At 38.5% G+C, this 10,258-nt stretch overlaps 1 pseudogene across 1 annotated transcript; it reads left to right on the top strand.

The window, feature by feature from the left end:
• The first annotated feature begins 5,430 nt into the window (after positions 1-5,430).
• On the top strand, positions 5,431-8,932 carry LOC308431459 (ESF1 homolog; annotated as a pseudogene). Its single transcript has 2 exons — positions 5,431-5,502; positions 6,412-8,932. The product of its transcript is annotated as an ESF1 homolog (transcript).
• The last annotated feature ends 1,326 nt before the right edge of the window (positions 8,933-10,258 follow it).

The following is a 10,258-nucleotide window of genomic DNA, read 5'->3' as shown; positions in this document are numbered from 1 at the left end:
TGATTCTGGATTATGTTTTCCTTATACAGTTTTTTGGTGAGATTCTCGGGAGTCCTAATTTACCCTCAAACTCATTTTTTAGCTAAGAATGACTAGACTTTTAATCTTTCTGACTCCACCACTTCCTTTGTGCTGGCATCACATGTGGTGCTGGGGATTAAATCCAGGATCTTCCATGTGTCAGGGAAACATACTGCCAATAGAGCTTATTCCTAGCCCTCAATATAATTTTTGGAGATTTGGTTCTATCTACATTTATCAGTAATTGTTTGGATTTTGTGGTTTCATTGGAGTAGACAGCAGCCATACCCAATTATTTGGGAGGTACATTCTAAAACTACCAGGAAAGAATTCTAAAACTATGAATAGTTTCAAGCCTAACATCTACTCTATTTTCCCATTTATGTAGCTAATTTGAATTCCTTAATTAAACACAGTTGGGAAACATCAAGAAGAAGTAATCTAAACACAGAACAGCCATAAAGATATACTAAAATAAGTGTTAAAGTTATACGGTCTCAGTCTCAAAAATCTTATGACCCTGAATTTATGCTTTTTATGTTAATTTGTGAGATGATGCTGCACTTAAACCAAGTAATTTATGACACGTATTTTGTTTTGCATCTCTGAAATTCCAGCATCACTATTATTGCAATCATCAGATAGTTACTGGAACACAAGCATCACTCTGATGGACAAAGCAGGTACTAAGTGACCACGGGCAGGGAAGCACCTACTCTGCAAAAGGACATGACAATTCATACCCCAAACATGACAGTCTGAGATTCCATCATGACACTCTGAATGTCAAAGAATTGTAAACTTGGGAATTGTTCATTTTTAGAAATTTCCACTTAAAACTTTCAAGATATTATTGATTGTCAACAATTTAAACTACACAAACTAGGGATGGGCAAGAGACAAGAGATGGGGGGGAGGGAGGGAGGGAAAGACAGAGACAGAGAGAGACAGAGATAGAGGGGGACAGAGACAGAGAGAGACAGACACAGAGAGAGACACAGAGAGAGACAGACACAGAGAGACAGAGACAGAGAGAGACAGAGATAGAGGGGGACAGAGACAGAGAGTGAAGGGGAAACTACTGTGTATGTCTGTGTCCATTATAGCTGCATTCCCACCACCACCAACCAGGGAAGAAAGACTAGAACAATGGGGTAGGAAACAGAACCTGAGCAAGAGGCACCTATTCTGTCTAGGGATGAAAGCATAGTAATTAATTGCTGCTCTCCTTTTGCTCCTCTCAAACCCACTTACCAAGGGCTGCCTCATCTGGCAGGCTAGCTCATGTAATACTTATGTCTGTGGCTTTTTGTTCTCCTCCACTTTCACTGTTAAATTTGTGCCCTGTTCTCTGCCACACACCCTCAGCTATGCATAACAGAAGTTAATATATTATTGCATCTCTTCCACCAATGAATTAATTCCCACTACCTGCCTTAAAAATAGTTGAACATGACAGTGCATTCATTTCCTTCCAGAGATGGGCAGGGAGAAACAATGGAGTCCCCTGGATGTGTTGAACAGACAGTATACCAAGTAGGTATGCTCCCGGTTCCGGGATAGATCCTGTCTTAGAAAATAAGGTCAACGGAAACTGAGGAACACACCCGATATTGACCTCTTGTCCCCACATACATATGTATACAGGTGTACCTGCATACACATGTACACACACAGGAGCATGCTTCTCTAAACACATAAGATGAAACTGTATCCTTAGTAGACTGTATCTAATTAGTAGTTAGCAAGATCCAACAAAGTGCATCCACACTTTTGCATCTGTCTTCATACAGAGGTAGAGATAGTACAGTAATAATACACCCACAAACGTGGAGCTCACAGAAAATATGAATAAGCAATAGATACACTCTTGTTTATAAACATGCAATGAAGTATTACAAACCCAGTGTGCATTTGAATTATGACTTAACAGTTTCAGTCATATGATCACACTTTCCACTTTAATTGAAACTTTGGGACTTTGGGACTTCCCTGTAATTTAACCTTAGTCACTGAAGTTATTAACACATGAAACATAAGGTAGATTTAAATTACGTCTATAGATTTGTTTTTAATGAATATACTATTTGAAGGCATGAATAAATACCCAATATCTTTAAATAAAAAAATTTACAATGAGTTCACTCTTGGAGTTTTGTTTAGACTTTCAGTATTTTCTTAAATTCTTCCCTCCCTTCCTCCCTCCCTCCCTCCCTCCCTTCGTTCCTCTTTTATTGATTCTTTTCCTCTTTATCTTCCCCCATCTTCCCTTCCCTTCCTCTTTCTTCTTCCATTTCACACTTGGACTGTGGACTATGGCCTGGCAGCCTAAGGATACATTTGCAGCTTGGAACTTTGCCCATGGGATGCCCCCCAACCCCAACTCAGCAGCAAGGACACAGAGAGTGTGTATTTGTTATTCATCGTAGCTGAACTACCAGTGCCCGACATGGTAGACCATGACCTTTTAGGGTTGTTGTTGTTGTTTTCTTCAGTTAATTTTTAGAATTACGAATCCAATCTCTTCTTGGTCCTCATTTCCATATCTTTCTGTTTCCTATTGCTGGACAATCTCAGCCACATTCACTGTCTTAATATGAAAGAAGGGTTTTCAGTTCATTCATTGTTGATTTCAAACCTATAGATTCAAGTGTCTTCTGTGTCCCTTAATCATATGACCCAAGTTATTGACACACTCAATACTGGAGGTACTTTAGTATATAGACAAAGTTCTTGTAGAGGTCACAGTGTGTGTGGGGGGGTGGTTTTGGTATAAATTATGAATGTTTTGCTGTAAAATATGTAAACACTGGCCCTTGGGTTAAAATAAGCAAGTCATCTGCAGAGCAGAGGAATGAAAGTTTTGCCCAGGAGATGTCAGTCCTATCCTTCTCTTGTAGGGGGATTTAAGAAAAGGCTTCAAGGAACTCTAGGAGTTCAGCCTTGCAAGCCCGGTGAGGAAGATTTGCTGCAGAGCATCACACTGAAGAGCTGGCATGGCTGGGAACTTGTGACATAGGACATAAACAGGTGGCCCAGTTCACACCCAGAAGGAGCTTCTGAACTGGTGCCATGAAGGTTCACTTTGACCTTAAAAAGCAGAAGTGTCCTTTCTGACTCCCAAGCAAATGAAAAGCTGTTCTGCTACAACATCCTTTACCAGCAACCGTCCCTGAATCTCACTTGGTGTCTTGGTCTGCTTAGGCCACCGTAGGATTTATAAGTAATATATATTTATTTCTTACATTTCTGGAGATCAGAACATCCAAGATCAAGGCACTGATAGATTTGGTGTTTGGTGAGGTCAGTTCTTTGGTTCAAAGATAGCATCTTATTACTATACAGAAGAGGCTACGGCAGGTGTCTCCTGGGACAATATGATCCAGACATTGATAATGAAGCATATTTCCCAACACCTGCCTCACAGTTTCTGAGCTGCATCTGTGAGGAGACTGTTTCCAGAGCCCGCTATCTATACACATCACATGTGTTACACACAAACCATCTGACCAATATTAGATTTCTGGGGGGTAAAGAATTCAGATGCTATTTACACAGCCTGACCCCTGAAGGTCAAAAGAGAACGTCTCCTCTGATTTCATTCTTTTATCCATCTGAAAAATATTTGGACATTCCGCAGGTGTGTAACACATGAACGTTCATAGTGGAATTTCCTCCAGTTTGTCCAGCCTGCCAACAGAATTCTGCAATTAATTTAATATCAGATGGACACAGAGAAATACTTCTTATCTCTGTAGGAGATGAGATAATTGGGGACACATTTCTTTCGGTTCCATGAGGGGGGATATTTTTCAAGTCTGAAATCAGCATTTTTCTTGTAATGCATTATCAGGCAGGCATGCCTGTGTTCTTGTATACCTCCATTATCTGTCCTTGATGAGCCCAGAAATAGTTCAAAGTCTGTCTACCAGTGTTCTGACTCAGTCATTGCTGAATAGAATCACAGTACATTTTCTTTTATATCACTTTTACATCCTGCAAATGAAATAGACTTATACTGCAGTTGTTTCTTGTAAAATGAGAGAATTCAACTGCATCACAAACCAGCACCCAAAGTTACCCATTGAAAACTGGTTAACTGTTTTATCTTTGTCTTCCTATGGGTTCAAGGTCAGTCAAATACATTAATTAAAACAAGAACAAAGACCAGCAAAGCAGTAAGTTTGAAGAAAAATTATATAGTTAGTATTTGGTAACTTTTTGTTTTCCTCATTTGTCATATCAGAATTTATGAAAACATTAATTCACATTGTTTTTCACTATCAAGAAGAGCTACAAAAGTAAAAATCACCTTGTTAAAATAAAATTTCATATAACTCTGGAGAATGTTCACAAATTGAGAATGAACCTATATGTTTTATGACTTGGTCTCATCATGAGAGAGCTTTCCAGAAACATTTTTCTATGGTTTAGAGGGGCGGGAATAATAACACTGACTGTTCTTCCAAAGGTTCTGAGTTCAATTCTGAGCAAACACACAGTGGCTCACAACCATCTGTAACGGGATCCAGTGTCCTCTTCTGGGGTCTGAAGACAGCTACAGTGTACTCATATAAAAGAAAGAAAGAAAGAAAAAAAGAAAGAAAGAAAGAAAGAAAGAAGGAAGGAAGGAAAGAAGGAAGGAAGATAAAATTTAATATCATCATTTTTTATTTTTCCTTACCAAATCTTCATGTGCCTTTCTCCCTTTATCTCTATTCTGATGGCCTCTTTTCCTCTACTTTAAATTTTTCCATACACACACAGACACACAGACACACACACACACACACACACACACACACACACACACACACACTTGGTATTGGATAAGCAGTTGGGTGCTCATCCTTGGCAAAAATTAATTCTTCCTCCCTCAGCAATTATTAATTGTCAATATTTGGAGAGGAAAAGAAATAACTTAGAAATAACCTGTAACAATGAAATCTATTTAAAAATTTAAGATTTCTTTCTAAATAGTTTTTGTTTTCATAAAAAGAGTAAGTAACTAAGTGAACCAGGCTATGAAACCAAAAGGCACTTCATAAAATACATTGATTTCCATGTACTCTTGTGCACTAAGATGTTAATGACACTTTACAGTTTAAGCCAAACTATTAATGACTTGTTACACGTATGCTTAAGAACCATAAAAGCAGAGATGATTTCAGTTTTGAGTCTCAGTGGATCTCCATGATGTCACTCTAGAAAGCTTGCCCATTTCTCAGGAAGTTACTAGTAGTTCAGAAAGTGGAAATAATGGTTGCTTTATTTTAGCTTTACATACAAGAAAGAATAGGTGCTTGTTTTCTGCTTGCGGCTTGTTTCACTTAACATAATATCACCACCTTTTCCATCATTTTGCTGCCAAAGGCAGGGCTCTTTTCGTTATGACCTATAGGTACCGCTATGTGTATCTGCTCTACTGCTTCCATTTGTCCTGTAGTGGGCACTTACATTGGAGATGCTCCCTTCTCCAGTGTAAATTTCTGGTATTTTTTTTTTTCAAACACTAGGCAGCTATAGTTGCATTGGCTTATGTCTGGATGCTCTGTCAACCTACATATCTGTTTCTGTGCCAGTGCCATCTGAATGATATTGTTCTTGTTTATTTGTTTCTCTGTTTGTGTTTTCAAAATTTTTTAAAATTATTTTAAAATTCTATTATATGTGTGCATGTGTTTGCTTTCATCTTTGTGTACCACATGCATGCCGTGCCCAAAGAGGCCAGAAAAGGGGGATTGGAAACCATGAGGCTGGAGTTAGGCATGTTTGTAGTCTCTTGTGCTTGTGTGCTGATTACTTGGGAAAAAATTATAAGTTTAATAATGCAAGCGGAAAGCATTCTTGGATCTGTGTCCTGACACTAACATTTACTCCTAAAAGTTTTAGGGGACAAATAAAAGCTGTTGGCATACACAATATGTGTGTCTATGCAGCACAGGTATAATGCATAGTATGTACTATGCAGAGAATGTTTTGGTGTTAGGCCCACATTCCGTTTGTCCCATCATGTCCTATACACACTGTATACTCATCCCTGTTGGGTTTCATTTTTAACTCTTAGGGTTAAAATAGAAGGTTACTGAATGACTCCTCAAGGTGTTTAGAACATTAATAGACAAGGAAGATAAGAAAACAACAGGGTCAGACTGGAATCAGAAAAGAGTAGTGGGAAACTGTGTGGTTGTTGGTTGGAACCTTCTTGGGATGCCTGAGTTGAATAGCATGCCTATTGTTTGACCCCTTTCCAGCCTCAGTGTTCTCTTCGGAACTGCTTTGCAGCTGAGTAACTTACCCCGAAAGTTTGTGAGTATTTGGTTCCTCTGGATATTTCTTCATGAAGACTTTAAATATGTCATTCAAACAAGAAATGCAAGGTTCCGGTAGGTTTCAAAGGATCCAAGATTTTGGGAAATGCCAGGAAAGGATCAAAAAGTCAAAACTGACAAGAGGTTTCGAGCCATGTTTCATGACAAAAAATTTAAATTGAACTATGCTATTGACAAAAGAGGGCGTCCTATCAGCCACAGCACTACAGAAGACTTGAAGTGTTTCTGTGACCTTTCAGAGTCCAATTCTGATCTCTTTAATGAAGAAAGCAACGTAATAAATCAAAAGAAAGTGAAGCCCAGAAGAAAAAAAGATCAAAAAAAAAAAAAAAAAAAAAAAGAAAGTCAAAAACTCTGACTGAAGAGAAAAATAAAGAAACCAAAAAAAAAACTGACCAAAAGGATTCTATAAATAAAAAATGACTTAAAGAATTCTGAAAGAATTCATAAAATGAAAAACTTACATAAATCTCAAAAGATAGATTCAGAAGTCAGTCCCAAGAAGGATAGTGAAGAATTTCTACGAAATAGAAAGAAGAAAGGGGGCACCACTGACCTTAGTGTAGAAGCTTTGCCCAAAGGAAACTAAGGACCAAAGATTCTGGTACCTCTGGAATGGAGAAATCTTCAACAATGAATTGTTCTATGGCAAAAGGAGAAAAGCAGTCAGTGGTTCCAGTGATAAAGGCAAAAGACAGTGATGGTAGAATGCTTGATGAAGATGCCCTGGAGGAAGATTCAGACAGTGCTAGTGAACTAGGATGTGATGAGGAATCTGAAGGTGGAATCACAAGTGATGATAGAACCTCAGCTGATGATGATGAAGATGAAAATAAATAAGAAGAGGAAGATAGTGAGGAAGAGGAGGAAGAAGATGAGGATAAAGAAGAAGAGGAAAATAGTGAGGAGAAAGAGGAAGATGAGGAGTATGAAAGTAATTATGGTCCTGTTCTTTCAAGGGGTAAAAGAAATATAGAAACTAGTTCTGAAGATGAAGATGATTTGGCAGAGTTATTTCCAGAAGAACCTGGTTTTGAACATGCTTGGAGAGAATCAGATAAAGATGCTCGTTAGACCAATGGGATTACACACCAACTAGCAGTTTGCAACATAGACTGGCATAGATTGAAAGCAAAATATTTGCTTGTTCTGTGCAACTCATAAGCCCAAAGAAGGAGTTGTATTTTCTGTGAAGATATAACATTCAGAGTTTGGAGCGGAGAGGATGAAGGAAAAGCAAGGTCAAGGTCTAGTAGAGTTACTGAGTGTTCCTGATGATGCTGTGAAAAGGCCTGGGCCTCTAGAGAGAAGCTAAGAGACTACCAGTTCAAATGATTGAAATACTATTATGCAGTAGTGGAGTACAATTCTTCTGAAACAGCAAGTAAGATTGACGAAGATTGTGATGGCCTGGAATTTGAAAGCAGTTGTTCTTTCATAGACCTAAGATTTATACCAGATGATATTATCTTTGATAATGAGACCAAGGATGTGACCTCAGAAGCTGATCTAACAGCACATAAACCCAAGTATTTCATATATGCTGCAATTAACAGTAGAGATCTCTTGGGATGAGACTGATCATGAAAGAATCATAACACTTAACAGAAAGTTTAAAAAGGATGAGCTATTGGACATGGACTTTCAAGCCTACTTGGCTTCTTCTAGTGAGGATGAAGAGGAGCTGGAAGAAGCACCAGAAGGTGAAGATGGAGTCAATGTAGGAGAAGATAAGAAAGCAAAGAAAAGTCAGAAGGAAGATGAAGAACAAATTGCTAAGTATAGACAACTCTTGTAGGCTATTCAAGAAAAAGGTAAGAATGGAAAAGAAAATAGTATGGAAATGGAAATCAAGTGGGTTCCAGGTCTTAAGTAGAGTGCAAAAGAGATGGTCAAAACCAAGTTGGAGAGAAAGGATAAAGTGACCCCTTGGGAACAATTTTTAGAGAAGAAGAAAAGACTGAAAAAGAAACAGAAGGCTCTTGCTGGAGAAGCCAGTGAAGATGAGCTTCCTTCTGATATTGATTTAAATGATCCCTATTTTGCTGAAGACATTAAAAAAATAGGTATAAAAATCAATGAAATCTGCAAAAGAGAGTGCATCTTCATAGGGAAAAACTGAACTAGAAAAACAAAAGGGTATGATGGCTTTACTTGTAATGGATGAGGAAGAGGACAGTAAGAAACACTTCAATTATGACAACATCATAGAGCACCAGAATCTGAGCAAAAGGAAGAAACAGCTCATGAAAAAGAGGGAGTTACTTGAGGATGACTTTAAGGTAAATGTCAGTGATACATGGTTTCAGGCAATGTACACTTCCCACTTGTTCAGTTTGGATCCCTCTGATCCTAACTTCAAGAAAACCAAAGCTATGGAAAAAATTCTGGAGGAGAAAGTGCGACATGGAGAACAGAAAGAAGAACTACTAAGTATTCAAACAGTAGAGAGAGCACAGCAGGACACAGGAAAGCCAGCACAGAAGCAACACATAGATCCTGCCCTGTGCATGCTGATTAAATCTGTGAAAAACAAAACAGAGCAGTTCCAAGCCAGAAAGAAACAGAAGATTAAATAACTGCGTACATGTGCTATCTCCTCAAGCACACAGAAACAGCATAAAGGACAGTGGGAATAAAGCCACCTCTCTGGAATAAGAAAAATACCCTTTTCTGACCATTGTAAAGTCGTTCTTCATTGGGGCAGGAGAGATGGCTCAACGCTAAGGAATAATGGTGCTTTTGTAGAGCATCTGAGTTTGGTTCCTAGCACCCACGTGTAAGTCACAACCATATTAATTCCAGTTTTGAGAGACCCAGAGCCCTGTCCTGGCCTCCATGGGCACGGCTTGCCCATAGTGTGTGCATAAACATGATTGCAGGTAAAACAGTCAAAGAAAAGATTAGAATCAAATTGAGAAAAACTGTTCCCCTTAGGTAACTGTTTACCTAATGTAAATACTTCATGTTTTACACTATTTTCACAATTTTTTCATAATTATATAAACTGTAGCATTCTTAGGAATTTTATATTGTATGAAGTTCATTTCCTACAAGTATAGTTACTCTAATTTAGCTTCCTAAGATACTATTTACAATCTATGTAAAATAGTGTCAGTTCTTCTGTGTAAAGATTAAAAGCAAGATCTTGATGGTCTTACTAAAGTCAAGTTACCTTAGGAGGTCTTTCTACGAATGGTTCTCTGATTTTAAGAAATCATGAATTTATTCAAAAGCATGCACCTAAAGAACTATCTAGGAAAGAAATGGCATGCTGTTGATGAGTTTCAAGGAGGTAATCTGGAACACATACTGCTCATGTGTGTAATTGTCTGAGACAGATTCCACATGCATACAAACAGGAGGCCTTCGTAGTGACTCCAGTCTTGTGGAGTGCCCTTCCTTCTACTTCCCACTCACCTATGCCACGGGATACACACAGCAATCAATGAACACTTGTAGCTTAAAAATTCCTAGCAAAGTCCTCTCATCGCTGCCTCTCCTTTCTCAGTTTTCTTCCTAAAACCACACCTGGAAACCATAGATTCTGCCATCATTAAAGGATGAGGCAGAGAGAGGATGTGTAATTCATGGCTGGGAGGTTCCGTCCCCTGCACAGACAGTACATGTTTGTTAATAACCCTCTGAAACCCAGACATTTTCCTGTTTCGTCCTGTTTTGAATTTTTCAAAAGTGATTTTCCAGACTGTGCCCGTCCATTACTTTTAATAATGACTTTATTGGGATAGCAATTATTTTCTTTGGGCCAGTGGAAACGTGTTAAGCTATATTTCTCTCATAAGTTCAGACGTCCTTTTATGGATTTTAAGTATGTTATTCTGTGTGGAGAATGGAATCCAAAAGCCTGGAGAGCTGAGAGGCTAAATTCTGTGACCAGCCAAGAT

The sequence above is a fragment of the Micromys minutus genome (genome assembly GCF_963924665.1).
Source record: "Micromys minutus genome assembly, chromosome: 17".
NCBI classification, from domain to species: Eukaryota; Metazoa; Chordata; class Mammalia; order Rodentia; family Muridae; genus Micromys; species Micromys minutus.
This window is presented reverse-complemented; position numbering and strand designations above follow the sequence as displayed.